This window comes from Rhea americana, unplaced genomic scaffold (genome assembly GCF_003343005.1).
Source record: "Rhea americana isolate MKP2758 unplaced genomic scaffold, rheAme1 scaffold_28, whole genome shotgun sequence".
NCBI classification, from domain to species: Eukaryota; Metazoa; Chordata; class Aves; order Rheiformes; family Rheidae; genus Rhea; species Rhea americana.
In genome coordinates, this window is record NW_028186401.1 from 6,562,764 (window position 1) to 6,576,358 (window position 13,595).

Here is a 13,595-nt window from a genome sequence, read left to right on the forward strand (position 1 = left end):
ATGTCTCTACAAGTGAAATAAGCGGTAGAGAAATAGCGAYGTGAATTAAAGTAGTCTGAGTGACTGTTTTTAGAATGTATTGTTAATTAATTACATTGATTTACAAATGATAGCTRGCAATATAATTTTAAACTGAGAGACTTTCTTTTGTGTGTTTCTCTGTAAGATGGCAACGGAACAAAGTGAACTTGACTTATGAGGCAAGACTCACTTGTGTATCCCTCACAATTATTCTTAAAAGACAGTACGGCAAAGTGAAAACATTTGTTTACTAATATACTTATCCTAGGTTGTTGAGAAACCGTATTTTATACTTAATATTTTCCATTTAAATTCTAATATGAACAATATCTGAGAAATAATTCTAACTTTCCATTTCAGGACATGCATTTTGATTAGAGACTCAGAATTACATGGAAACATAAAAACAGCTATCATCTTTCTATCTTTTCCTCTTGTGCTTCTCATTATGAATCCAGTATCTTTCCAACATCAACTCCTAATTTGCATTTCGTTCCCTCTCCCCACATACATTTTGTTTTGGGGAGAAAATTATTTGAAAACTGTGACTTGTTAAATTAAGGGAATTTATTTACCTGAAAGTGTTTGATGATAATGTCATCAGCGCTGCCTGCATTTGAATACATTGTGGTTACAAATCAATCCTTGCTATCTCCACATGATAGATAATCAATGCTAAGTTTATAATTCTCATTCAGGGCTATCTGATAATAAATCTACCYATGTTGCAAGTTCATTATTGACTTTGCTGGATATCTGGATGAGGAAACCAAGGATAAGTGACGTACACGCTGATCTCAAACCCATTATTGTAAAAATTGCACTGATATTGGGTTCAAGACAAGAAGGAACTGGGAGACATGAGGATAGGAAGGAAAGGGAAGAGGGGAACAGATCATATTCAGACGTGATTCGGCCTCATTGTAGATTTGTTCTTCGTCAGAGTTGTACAACTACTGAAGAATAATTATCATTTATTAATTATTCATTATTAAATGTTTGCAGCCCTATAGCACCACATGTCACAGGAGTTCTCTTGGGCAAAAAGGAGAACTGACCTGACTGCCGTCAGAGGAATAGCCATTAAACACAGCTGTGTATCTGTATTAGGGAGAAGTGTTTCTAAGATATAGGCATGTTGCAAACAAGAGAAAAAAGTGTGATAACTCCGAACTGTAATTCTGGGGTATTTGTCAGTGTCCTTAGTTCTTCCTGGGACTTAAGCATTAGGCATGTCTCTAGCAGCATCCCTGCAAAAACTCTTTCAGCAGAAACTCAACTTCGGTTGTCTTGTTTGTGAAAACTATGCCTTCTAATAAAGTGACACTAAATTTTGCACAAAACTAAAATGACGTAAAGATACACCAATGAGGAAGGATAATTTTTCTGACAATGTAAAGACTTACACATTTTCCAGTGATTTGCAGTAACAAAAGCAATCCAACTTTTAAACAAAACTTGTAGTGAGAAAATTAAAGACTGCTTTCAACAGTGCTCTTTTCAAGAGATTGATAGCTATGTGATAGTGACATTTGACTTAGCATCAAGAAAAGGATCCCTCGCTTTAGGCACTTATATGTAGTGCTTTCTAAAAAAATTAGCATGCATTAGTATAAAGAGCTAAACATGCCTCAATGCGTGCCTAAAATGGCAGTTATTCTAAAGCCAGAGCCTCACAAGTCACTGAGAAAACTGTATCAAGAAACCGGAGGAACGCAGCTTAATATTAGTCCCTAAATTAGCAGAAAGAAAACTATGTAGTCAAATTTGCTTTAAATGCTGTACAGAGTTTCTACCAAAGGCCTGCAATTATTGCCCAAACTCTAATTTCTTGAACACTTTCAAACTATGCAAAAATCCCTCTTTTTATAAGCCAAAGTTTAACTCATGCCTTCACTCAACTACACCTTACAAATAGAAGCCTGTGTTACYGCAGAGTRCAGAAACAGAAAGCTYGARTCTGAAGAAACCACAGCTGTGCTGTGRTAAAGTACTGCTTGTAAGTACTTACTTTATTAAAAAAAGAAAAGAAAAAAATCTGCAATTTTAGACCCTATTTAAATATCTACCTCAAAATAGAAATTTAGCCATATCTGATGAAGTCAAATAAGAGTATTATTCTTTATCAGGGCACTTGATCACGCACTTGTTCACATAGTTAAAATCTACAATTTATCATTACCCAATGGCACAGTCCCTGCAAATCTAGCATTAGAGTGATAGTATGGAAAATAGTTTGCATCCAAGCATAGGAATAACACTGTATMATTAAGAAAGAACATAAGGATGTACTCTGACGTTAAGTTATTAAGCGGCATATCTTTTTAAACACTGTCAAAATGACTATAGAAAAAGGCTACAAACCTAACAGTACTAGTTCAGCACAGGACCATACAGCAAGCACTCCTCTGCAATACACACATGCACACAATGCAAAATGTATACAGTTAGTGGCACTGCATATCAGCTCAATTTCTTCACTTAATTTAGAAATAACAATGACAAAATCATGCAGCTCTGACACTGGTCCTGGACCGGAGGTTGTTTCTCTCACAACAAAAGCTGCAAGGCTTTGATTCCTTACTCGCCTAAGGAACCGGTGCCTACTGCAATATCAGAGTCACTTACTGCATTGCTTTTTCAGCGGCGCGAAAGTGGCTGTTCCTCCCAGCCACACATGGTTCTGCCAGCCGAAGGGGTTCTCTGTTCAGCACAATTCAGCTCCAAAGTGTCTGCATGTGGAGGGTAATTGCATTTGCTCTGTACTGGGGTTTTCTGGCTGCGGTGACTGCTCACCCTATCCATTGCCTCTAGTGTATGCTAAGTAAGCAATCCCCTGGGTCTTCATAATGAAAGGATGAAGAGTCACAGCTTTCGAGAGCAGATAAGGTGTTCTGTCGAAAGCCACTGCTTCCATGGCATTTTAAAGGCAAAGGGGCTGGGGTTGCCTTCATCTTGTATTATAGTCGTTTATTGTGCAAGTTGTTGTATTTTGTAACTTATAGTCAAATTTACAGCAGAACACTATTTTTATGTTTCAGAGAGATCTTGAGTTTGCACTACAAATTCAAGCTAATATATTTTAAAATGTTGAGGAACAATTTTTTTTTCAGTTGAACTTGATGTATTTTTCAGAAGTACAAGAAAGGGGAGGGGTTTCCTCTCCGTGAAATGGAGTATACCAGCCCTGCTTCCATATAGGTTGCAATTAGAAAGTAGCTGCCTGAAACGTTGTGGATTAACATCCCAGATTAAACACAGGGTCTTCACTCCAAGAATTGCGAGCCTTAAAGAAGGGACTGTCACCCCGGCTGGTTTTCTGTAGGGTGTCTGTCACTGCGGGAATAAGTGTTGGGGGGGCACTAGCCTTATGGCATGCTGACATAGGAGAAATAATGATGAACARTAATAATAGAGGCAGAAAGAGCAAGCCACATTTAAAATCTTCTCATAAAAGAGATCCTAWTTTTTTCACAGTGATGACAAATTTGACTCTGACAATTTGGGAAATTATGGGGGAATTGCACTCGCTCTCCCTGTGGCCAATTCAAGTGAAGCCTAGGGACGAGCGGCTCTGCCAAGCCCAACTGTAGGTCACTCCGACTCCGACCTTCACAGGAGCTTTAAGGAGAAAAGACCCATTTCGTTGCTGTGCTTGCTCAGTACCCCGGCCTCTTGTGACCTGCTAGTACTAATTGTGCCTAACCATGTGTGGTAAATCTGTGAAAAYAAATGCATTGCAGTGGTTGAGGTGAAAATGCAAAGCTTTCTGCACGTAGGTGCCCCAATGCATACCACAGGCATAACTCATTAAGATTTCTTTAGAACTGGCATTAAGATGTTATTTCAGTCAGTTCTCTAAAACTCTCAGGCAGAGGAGAGTTTCTCAGCGACCGACAGGGACGTCGCACAAGAAGAGCAGCTGCTTTGCACCAGAGAGAGGAAGTTTAACCCTGTTAGTAATGGCTTTGAGAACTCCCTGACGCTCATTAACCATGCCCAGAGCGTTGGGAAATGCCAGCCATGAAAACAAAGGGGCTAATAAGCTTTGTGGGCCTATTAATCAGATCCTTTGGAAAAATGATAATCAAGGACAGGCATCCTGAAAACAAGKGTGTCACGGATTTCCTCCAGGAAGTATTTTATTAGATAGGTAGTCAGCTTTTTCTGGAATTTCTTTGTTAATGCAGCTTTCTGTGATACCCCTCAGCACCATAATTATCGTTCGGATTGTTTTCAGTGCTGTGCGTTATTTTCACAAWAATAACGTCTTGGAGGAGAGGGGAAAACTGCACACGATATATTGGTGTTGGCATCAGTGAGTTTCTATGAAATGGTAAGATACTCCTGTAATAGAAAAACTGACCTTTCTTTTTGTGCTCACAGCTATGTTTACCTCCTCAAGGTAACAAATTTGTTGAGTCACAGAAAGTAAGAATTAACAAAGATGCCTTGAATTTTAAGTTTATTGTAATTATATATTAGGTACTTGTTCATTAACTCTTAAAAAGCTGGAAAGATGTAGTCCCTGTCCCAAGGAGTATTCGGTCAAAATTAGGCAAAATGATTCAGACATGTAACAAAGAGGACTGCCACACGACAGCCTTGTTGCAAGGAAATCAGGAAAACCTGATTGGATTTGGGYGCTGCAACACTGGTTGCAAAAACAACTGACTCATTTTGAGGAATCTCAGCTTTTATAGGACCCTATGGAAAGGCATTCAAATTCCCGTTTCTTCCTCTCTCACCCTTTTGGAKCATCTTGATCCTCCACATAAGTCCATTTACTTTCCTTAATTGGGGGATAAACTATGATGGATTTCTCTGAAATTTGAGTTGGCCAAAAAGAATCGAGTCAGTAAAATAATTAGATGTGGACCTCTTTAGCATTCCAGCAGATACGAGCACTGTCCATGGGTAGATAGGTAGTTTTTCTAAAAAGCTGAATAATCTCATGCTATGGAGCTGTCGTGAGGGCAGAGGGAAGGATTATAGATTTCAATGAATCATTTTCCTCTAGTTTTCTGGGCTTCTTGCCTCAGCTCAATAGCACAGCAAACTCTGCTATGCTAACACATCACTTTACTTTCTGCTAGTAGCAGTTATTTTAAACCCCAAAAAACAAAAAGAACCAAGCAACTGATTTACTGAGCAATGTACAGACTGGGGAGAAGTACAAAGAATAGCATTWGCTTAAAGTCTTTAGGAGACATTTTAAATTTAAAAGTATAGTTTCCCCCCCCAAAAAAAATTGTCCATTTGGTTGTTGCGAAGAAAAATAAATATGTTGTAAAATAAATATCACATGTAASGAACAGATTAATAAATACCCAGGAGGTGCAAGACTGTCATTGTGTTATTGRAAAGGGAAGTAGCAGAGACTAAGAAGCAATGTTGTGCATGATGATTTAACTGAAGAGCTTTTCCAAGCCAGCTGGAGAGTATATTATATTTGCAAACTGCAGTAGGAGAGAATTGAATTTTAACCTTCCTGCTAGGGAAACGTAAAGGGTTTATGATTGACTCTGGCTATTAATATTGAAGAGAGCCMTATACCACATAGTGCTTGTCCATGGGAAAAGTAAACTAGTTCACATATGAATTTCTGTTTATCATAAATGTATTTATTTATCATAAATATATAAAGATTTATATATCAGCAACATGGTTGTGTCAAGAACAGGCTCCATAAACTTGAAAGAATTTTGGAGCTGCCTGGATATGCCTTTGTCAGATTGCTCAGTGCTACAGCGTACGACAGGTTTATTCTGGCTGCATTTAACAGCTCTAGCAATAGTCTGAATACCTTGTGCTAGGTGTTGTTGAGCAGGAACATGGCCTGACCAGGGAGCAGTTGAGCTGCAGGCTAAAGTTTGAAGGAAGGCCATCTCATCCCTTGTGCTTCTTGTGAAGAATAGAAAAAAGGGGAGGAAAARACTGAGCAAAATTTGTTCAAGTCATTTGGAACCTTCAGAGAATTCAGGGAGCGCAATGCCGGGCTTTCAAAAGCCAGTGGGAACTTCTTGGCCTCTTTCTAAAGAGCTGAGCAAAAGACCATCCTTTTTCCTTAGTTATTTAAATAACTTGTGTATCTCCAAATTGAAATATTCTCTTGCTTCCTTATCTTTTAGCTGACTTTGTGGTGAGCTACTCACTGTGACCCACAGAAATCAAGCACGGGAAAAGGGACTACCTTACTACACATCATCTTATGTTGATAATTAGTGGAAAATCTGCCTAATATTGGGTCCTAGAAGAAAGTGATTATTAAATTTTGACATTTGCATATTAAGACTTAGAACACRAATACTAATACCTTGTTTGATGTGTGAGATCAGATTTGCATACACACTGAATTAAACAGTTATTCCAAAAATACARCTCTGAAAAGGAAATGAAAAGGGAATGATTGTGGCTGTGGACCAAAGATTTGAGTCTGTTCCAGAAAACTGACTTTAATGGAGCACAAGGATAAGAGATGTTATTTTAATCACTAAAACAAGAAAGAAAGGAAGAAATGAAAAGGATACAAATTGCAATTCACAGCACTGCAAGTTTTCTAAATGCTGAGATCTAACATCCAGAGAGATGTAAAACAGATTAAAAACATCTGTAGCTTGGAATAGAGGGGGAAATACCTGTGTGAGTCAAACACTGCTGACTTTTAGTGGCTTTTAGGTTTCTAAAGTGAATGCTGGGCTCAAAGARAATCCTGAAATATTACTGTAATACTGAGGCCAGACATAATCAGCTTATTCTTCTTCTCACCTGCTTTGAAGCTAAATGGAGGCAATCAGAACTGCGATTGGGCCCTGGGAAAGCAGAAAAACAGTTTTTTGGTATTGTATTTTTCCTTAGACGACAAAACTCTGCGACTATGGATAGGAAAGCCTTTGAACAAGAACTTGCATCAGGTCATCGTGGTGTCATGACTGCTCAGATTTTTCTTTTGCRTTTCAGTTTCAGCCTTTTCATTCTGCTGTGGTTCTGCTTCACTCCTACCACCAGCCTATGAATTCAAGTGGTCTGCTGGAGGTCAGGTGTYGAGGAGAAGGTGAGGTGGGGCAGGCATACAGATCCTAAACTTTCCTAGCTGTCCAAAGATTGACCAAAAACTGTTTTGTGGCCCATGTGCAGCATGGGAGAAGCTAAAGGGGAAAATGCACATCTCTACATGGGGCTTAACTGGTTGGGTTTGAAAGTGGGTTTGAGTTAACTTTAAAACTGTGTCTAAACCTGTGGGATGGGCAGCCTTCTTAAGTATAATCCTACTAATCTGTTTACTATTATTCCAAAATAATTTAAACTAAATCGGCAGAGGAACTCATTAACTTTTGACAAAAGCATTGAACCACTAACTAAGTAGGAGTTTATCACAATTTTTAGGAATCTGTTTTCAGTATAAACCTTTAATTATTTCAGGTGAATTTTTCTGAATATCCCTGTATAAGAAAACCTTGGAAAAATGAATGCACAGGAGTCCTGCCCATTCCCTGAGTAGGACATGCCCAAATCCTTCTTATGTTGCCTTCACCCTAGCTCATTTGAGGTTCTGGAAATTTGGAATTGAGGAGAAAAAGGAACCAAGTATTTAGGCAGCAAAGCATCTCATTTGAATTAGGGACATGCTTTCTAATTTCAAGGGGAAATTTTTCTCTTAAATAAGAAGATTGCATACTTTTCTATACTTGTTTTGGTTTTTCTTCTCTTGATACGCTCAGTACTGTTGCTGACCATTGGCTACAAATAAAATGCATCACTTAATCCACAACTTTTCCTTTATAAAATTTTCTTTTTAAAGTCATGAGTTCAACTTTTACCTTACTTTTTTTAACCCTTTCTATCCTGTTCTCTCCCAAGCCAAGAACAAGGTGCAAATCCTCCTCCCTGTAACACCAGAAAATCCAGGGATGTCCCCAGTTAAAAAGAAATTAGAATTGTGAAACATGGCCTAAACATTTGAGATCATTCTACAAGAACTGTAGTCCCTGTGTCCAAAAATGTATTTGGCACTTCACAGGTGACAAAAAATCAGTGCCATCCCCGAAGAGCCTTTAGTTTGGCAAAGATTTGTGCTTTGAGAGGAGGTACTATGGAGATGTGGGAAGCTGAAGGTTTTACATTTCAGCGTGGGGGAAGAAGAGCACAGATTGTTACTAGTGGAAAAAGATTATATGAACGGAAAGGTATGCAGACAGCCCAGATTGTCTGTGAGATCAAAGAATGTCTTTTCTCCAAACACATTTTGCATTTGGATTTTTCCCTTGGATTTGGGGGGAACTGGTTGATACCAAACTCTGAAGACTTATATCTTCATTTTTCCTTGAGGAACAGAGAGACTCATAGGCTGAAGGATAGGCTAAGTGATGCAGTGTCGATCATGCCAGCAGGGAGATGAGAACCTGAGGTAGTCATGGCAAGAGACAGGAGCTACCTGAACAGAAACTGAGGAGAGTGCTGTGTCATTTCACAGMAGAGTATTTTAGCTGCCTTTTAGATATGCTGAATAAAAAAGGAGCATGAGATCTGGAGGCTGTGAACAAACCATAGCTACGGTTGTCACATGCTGCATTTGGACAGAGGCTGAACATTCACAACTCTGGTGCAGGTCATGGGATAAAGCCAGCGCAAATGACCAGTTATTCATTGCACAGCCATGAGAGATAATGAAGTTCCTTTTCCATTTGAACAGAGTTAATTCTATCTATCAGGCTTCCTTTGATATTGAAAGTTTAGAGATATAAAAGAAATTATTTTAATATAGCCTGATCCCAGAAGGCCCCAAGAAGACAAACTTGAAAAACATCTTTTGAGAAATGTTTCCTTCTCTTTTTTGTATCTCTGGGAAAATGTATGATTTCTGATGAGCCCCTTATCTATGCATCTTTATTCTAATTCTCATCAGAGTTGGAGTCAAACACTGAAAAGGCTGAGTCAAGAGAAATCCAATAGTAAGGAAAATGAACTGGCTGCAAATGAAGGATTTCGGATTTTTTTTTTTTTTAATGCACCAGTCAAGGCAATGTCCTGTCCCTATGCTGACCCGCTGATGTTCTTTAGACCTGATTTGGAGGAGATGGAAGGAGAGAGGAATTCAGTTCTGATGTTCATTACTCTCTCCAGGGCAGTCTGACATTGGTGATGGTGGTTTTGAGCAAGCAATGCCTTAAAGAATCTACCATCAGGTGCTCAAGAGTGACTCTTATGATTTATCTTAGTGGCCTAGTATTTCTCCAGGAGAAAACTGGATTGCTTCTTGTCTTTATAGTTTTCATATGATGTGGCAGTGACCTTGAGCAGAAAGGTAATTCAGCCCTCATGAAAGTAGGTACATCTTGTTGTTTGGAAGAAACTTGTGTGCTCAGGTCTCGGTGGAACTGGCTGACTCAAAAAAGCTTTGGTTTCTACTCTGGAAGGTAGGTGAGCCCTGAACTTACTCTAAGTGACAATGAGGGACTGAGAATCCATTCTTTCAGATGTATAAAAGGAGAGATCCAGACGATTAGATTTTGTTTAACCACATCAGTTTAACTTACTAGCTTGCGCCTGGATACATCAAAAGGTTAATAGCTGGGTATGAATCTATTTTTAATGCTTTATATTAAGCAGCAACTAAAAACTTGTGTATTAAGATCTCAGGGAAAAAAATTAAATCAAAATATAATCACTTAGACTTTCTTAAGATGTGGAGACAACCTCAGTCCAAAATAGGTTATTGCAGGATGGATCATAAGACCTGTTGGTAATGCATGACCTCAGGCGTCTTTCAAAAATTTGCCACTGTGCATGTATTCTTTGGAACAGGATGCAGGTAAAAATGCATAATATGTGGAATATGTAAGTCAGATTGAGGAATAACAACTGTGAACAAGCTCATTCATCTGTGCATAGTTTTCAGATTCTGTTGTTGTTACTCAGTATCATAAGACATTTATGATTGAGAGAACYGAAATAAAAAATATGGACTTGGAACATGAATTAGTTCATTATGCCAAGTGGAAGGTTTTTTATGTTGAGAGCAAATGATGACTTCCTACCATGGATGCTATGTGGTTTCTGTACAAGAAGCAGGCTGTAGTCTGAACTGCAGGAAAGATATTTTAAAAGAATATGAACCTTCCAGTCTTTCTTGCTGCCAAAAGGAATATATGTAAGCCTGTTGGGTTGAAAAGTGGTCTGAAAGCATTACTAGAAAGAACTAAAAGTCAAGCTGTTCTCTTTAGCTTAGCATGAAGAAAGAGAGAAAAGATGATTTTCTGGGAGGTAGGTTAAGAAAAGGTTGGAAATATCTGAGAGAAGTTATGATTCTCCTTTTGTACAAAGGCCACTTCATGTTGCATGAGTAGTGGTGAGAGTATGAAATTAGCAGTATAGGAACACTTTCCTTTTCTGACTCTATTCAAACTTACCTTCAAAAAAAAAAAAAAAAAAAAAAAGATTTGTATTCAGTGGAAAATGTCAGGGCCTTTGCATGCTTGGCCTTTAGCACGAACAGGAGAAGGAAGTTCCACCTGCACACAGTTCCCTCCTGAGGTTTTGATCTGTGCTTAGAAGCAGACCTCAATATTAATGATAATTAGGCCAAAAGTCCTCAAATTCCCTTTACTGATGTAATGAGTGTACCTGTAATCAGTCTGGGATTCAAACAAAGCAGTCGTAAAACCCAAGCTCATCGGTTGCTTTGTGGTAGACTTCAATGGAGGTGACACACCTCTAGAAGTGCAGTTAAGCCAAGAGCTGGCCTTTGCTTAATGAGCCAACAAGTGATGGGCTTTGGATGAGACCTGTCTCTGTTTTTCTGTCACAATGTTTCCTTTTGTGTAGCATTTTTGGCCTTATGAAAGGCAGTGTTCACACATCCCAGCCTTTTTTTTAAGACAAAACCATTTTCCAAGCTTATCCTCCATGATTTCCAATGGGCATTGTAAAACAGCATGCCAAGCCCAATTTAGACAAGAATTATTATCTCTGAGGTTTTTTTAATCTGATATACTTGTGTAAGATAGTATTTAAATTGCACCTGTGGGCTTATTATCCAGTCACATCACAAACTTCACTATGGTCCTGAGATAAAGATGCATGAATAGGACTTTTATTTTGCATTTGTACCTATTATATGTTAGTCTTTGCTACAAGTCAGTGCTTGATTTGGCACAAGTGATATGCTCTGATCAGAATTGTAGATGTAGAGGGAAGAGCACAGATACTCCTTTATCCTAATTTACCTACTTCATGTAGCTCCTTATAAACAAGTATATAGCTGTAAAAATTAACAGGCAAGGGAGGGAAAGACTCATTCAGATAATGAGTTTTCTGAGAGATACAATGGGTGCATTAGGATTTCATTCATTGCACTGTCATTGCACAAGATGCAAGACAAGTTTCAGTTACCAATTCCAATAAAATCAGCTGAGTTCAGAGAGAAGACAAATCAACCTCAGGCCTCAGACATGACTAACAACAATTCCAGTTAAGACATCCATGACTAACAACAATTCCAAATGAGACATCCATTTCTTTATGAGAAAAGCATCAGATATTATAGAAAGATCATAAGCAGAATTTTTCTGTAAACAAAAAACATTAATGTATCTACCATCTGATCTTCTATGTCCAGTATATACTGGCAATAAAAATTATTAAATGCCTTTCCTTGGAAGAGAAAATATAAAGTAAAAATAATAGAATGTCATTTTTTATTTACCAAAGAGAAAGACCTGGTTGTATCACATGCATGTTTATTCTGGTGCAAGCATCTTTTTGAATCAGAATAAATCTCCATTTCTCAGCTGTTTAGAAAAAGCTCTATGCAAGCAAAGTTGGGCTCAGTTATAACACTTCATTACAGAAAACAAAAAGCATCATTCCCTGGAGAAGAATAACAATAAGAATGAGTTGTTYGTTGTTTTATAATCAAGTGTCTATGAAAGGTCTAGTGCTGAACTAGTTTCTCTTAATTTTTTCTCATATGAGGATTATTTGTCCTTTTCTACAATAGTTTTTAAATCTTTGCTACAAATTGAAAGCCCAGGAAAAAACATTTCCCTAGACCTCAGCCTTGTTATTGTAATATAATGTATTTTAGGATTTCAAGGATTTCAAGCTTTTTTTCTTTTTTTTTTTCAGTGAGCTGCAACTTCTCACATTGAAAAAGCGAGGATCACTAAACACTAAATCTTTTAATTTTATGAAAGCAGAAAAAGCTGAGTCCTCTCTCAGCTGAAGGTGAGCTTGTTCCCATTGACATAACCATCTTTGTGTGACTGATGGAAATCTTCATGGGACTCCCTTCACAGACTTTCTTATTCATTATTCAGCGAGAACAGGATGAGAGCTTGTTCTGTCCTTCCCTGGAAAGCCTTACATGTCAATACTAACACCTTTTTACTTTACTCTGCTACTCAAACCATGTTGTTGGATGTTTCATTATGTGCCGGGGAAAGGAAATTAATTCCTTGCAGTGAGTCCCATTGTTTAGGAGATGTAAAAGCAGACTTCTGAAGGCCATCCCAAAATCCAGTTCCACATCCTACCCCAAAGCGTGCTCAACAGAAAGTCTTTAAAGGTTGGAAAAGGAGGACTTTGCCCTGCCATAGTATCAGTGCACAGATCTGGTCCACAGTGCAACTGAAGCTGTTTCTGATGTGCTGCAGTTACCCATCTGGCTTTTTTTGCATCATCCTCTCTCAAGACAGTGGAGCTGTCAAATACATAAGGCTTTCCACTGTACTGGTGCCAGGGGCTTATAGGATCCAGCTGCTGGACTACTCAGGAGGCAGGAGGTGAGTAAGCCCTGGCAGCTGGCTGACTCAAGAGCCCCGCTTCATTCCTTCTACCACAGTTCTTGCCAGCCACACTGCATCACTATGCTCACATGTTCACACTGTCTCTTGCACTCACCCACTCATTCTTTAGTGGATTAACATTGACATTCTTATTGGAAAGAATGTGTTCTTCAGAAGCTTGTGACTGCAATGTGCGGCTATTTATAAATATCAGCTTGTTGAATAGTTTTCCTGCATTGCAAAGAACATTTCCTAATTCCKCAATGAGATAGTGCATTTTATATAACAGTTGGATGTTTTGGCTGGATGGATTTTGCAATGGCTCCAGTTTTCTGATAAAGTACCAGGGAACTGGTGCTGCATTTGCAGTTCCACCTGTTGCAATTCCACCTCAGTGCTGAATTGGGAGAAAACTGTTAACCCTTGCATTAAGCACAAAGAGAGACTGAGTGTCCATAGAAATGTTAATGCTAATTAACACAGGAATCCAGTCTACTTTAGGAAGGCTTTGTTACACTTTCCCCTCACTGCTTCTATTCATAGTATGTCACCACGTTAGCAGTGACTGGAGACACAAACATATTCAAGGTATCAGAAGATATCAAAAGTCTTAATATTGTATTATGTAGACTTGATCAAGATAGAGTTAATGATAGCAACTGTTTGCACCCTATCTATTGTTCCCACTGCAGCTTTGCGTAGTGCTATGTCAAGGGTGTTCACCATGCAATACAACTTAGCTGTTTGCATCTATCAGATGCTAAAACCTGATAGTCATACTGATGTAAC

The 13,595-nt window shown here is 38.5% G+C and overlaps 2 protein-coding genes across 3 annotated transcripts in view; one reads left to right on the forward strand and one right to left on the reverse strand.

Moving 5' to 3' along the window:
- Nucleotides 1-13,595, reverse strand: part of CTXND1 (cortexin domain containing 1) — a 50,183-nt gene that overhangs the window by 35,886 nt on the left and 702 nt on the right. The window contains exon 1 of one of the 2 annotated variants that reach the window (XM_085308716.1): nt 2,650-2,904. The exons of the other annotated variant lie outside the window; for it this stretch is intronic. The gene's annotated coding sequence lies outside the window, so the exon portion shown is untranslated. Of the gene's footprint in view, nt 1-2,649; nt 2,905-13,595 lie in introns of those variants that run through there. 2 annotated transcript variants of the gene reach the window in all.
- Nucleotides 6,781-13,595, forward strand: part of ARNT2 (aryl hydrocarbon receptor nuclear translocator 2) — a 140,533-nt gene continuing 133,718 nt past the window's right edge. Inside the window, exons 1-3 of the mRNA XM_085308707.1 lie at nt 6,781-6,860; nt 6,982-7,075; nt 12,148-12,246. The gene's annotated coding sequence lies outside the window, so the exon portion shown is untranslated. The remainder of the gene's footprint in view (nt 6,861-6,981; nt 7,076-12,147; nt 12,247-13,595) is intronic.